Below are 1,604 nucleotides of genomic sequence, written 5' to 3'. Positions count from 1 at the left end.
AAGATCCATCTAACATCAGCTACAATATCCCTAGTACCACGACCCCTTCTAAAATTTTTTAATTACCTGATTTAAATTCAACATCACCCTTAATTGTGTGGGTTTGGGAAAATAACTTAATTTTCCTAGGCTTTCATTTTCTATTTGAAAAAGAAATAATGTCTGTGTTAATGCAAGTTGAAGGACAGTAGTTAACAAAGTTCTACTTTAGATAAAATTTCTAATTAGTTAAATCAATAGAATACATTCCTGTTAAAACATATGTGTCCTGTTCTTCATACAGTAGTTTTTTTAGCTTCTCAGCCAATAAATTAGGTAATGCAAATTAAATTCTAAGGGGACTATCATGATTTGAATTAAAAACTTAAACCTAAATTTTTATGTATAACTATTCTAAAAATATAATAAAAATAAGTAAGTTAGATTTTCAGAGAGGTGGGCCACAGCCAGACAAATTTCCAACTAGGCTACACAGGACCAAAAAGGTCTTCTTCAAGTACTGAGAATTGCCCTCTCTTTTCTGTAAAACAAGTACCTTAGCCAGGGAAACTTCCTTGTTGACCATATTGCAGATGAGAAAAAAACTTGAAGAAAGGCATGCTTTCTCACCATGCTAGACCAGAATGGTACTTTGAGTTGAGCAAGTTGCCCTCCCTCTTAAAGGAAATACTGTAGGTCCGCTGTTTATCCATAGCATAATAAAGATAAGGAACTATCAACAACCTATGCAGACACAACAGAAACATCCTTATACTTACTGAGAAATCTTCACATAATATCAAGAAAACCACAAACAGCTTCAAACATTACAGAAAAACAAATCAAGACTTCTCCTAAAATAATCCAGTCAGATTGCTGACCCAGTGAATAACACCAGAGACAAGGAAGCAGAAGAAAGACATTGATGTGGAGTTACATGAACAGCAACTGGAGAAGTTACAAATGATGGAAGGAGATGGTTATTATTATGTGCTATTGAGTCACCTGTAACTCATAGCAACCCTATGTACAACAGCTCTGAAGCCTGCCCTGTCCTGAGTCAGTCTTACTGACTCTGACAGACCTACCCCCATTTCCCTAGTTATTGTATCTGTCCATCTCATTTGGGGTCTTCCTCTCTTGTGCTTCCCTCCACCCTTTCAAGTATGATGTCCTTCTCCAAGGATCATTTCTCCTGGCCACATGCCTAAAGTATCTGAGATGGAGCATCAAAATCCTAGCCTCCAAGGAGAAACTTGGTTTCACTCTCTCTAAGGAAGACCTGTTTGTTTTCTTAGCAGTCCATGATATGGAAGGAGGTACAAGAATTTTTAAAATCAACACAAGACAGGGTACAGCCAACACAATACTGAAAATAACAGAAATGCATGAGGATGCAGTCTAGAATATCAAAACTGAGATGGCAGAATTTTCCAACATGCAGAAGGGACAAAAAAGCAGAACAGAAGACCTGGAAGAGAGAGTCAGTAAGCTAGAAAGTAAGAACTTCAGTGAGACAGAGAATGTCAGCAAGAAGACAGTGAGATAGCATATACAGGAAGCTGAAAGGAAACAGTCACCAGCCAAGGATTCTGTACCAAGCAAAGCTGTCCATCAGAGATCTG

The sequence above is a fragment of the Elephantulus edwardii genome, unplaced genomic scaffold (assembly GCF_000299155.1).
Source record: "Elephantulus edwardii isolate Elephantulus edwardi_28Jun2011 unplaced genomic scaffold, EleEdw1.0 scaffold01440, whole genome shotgun sequence".
NCBI lineage: Eukaryota > Metazoa > Chordata > Mammalia > Macroscelidea > Macroscelididae > Elephantulus > Elephantulus edwardii.
Note: the sequence above shows the minus strand (reverse complement) of the source record.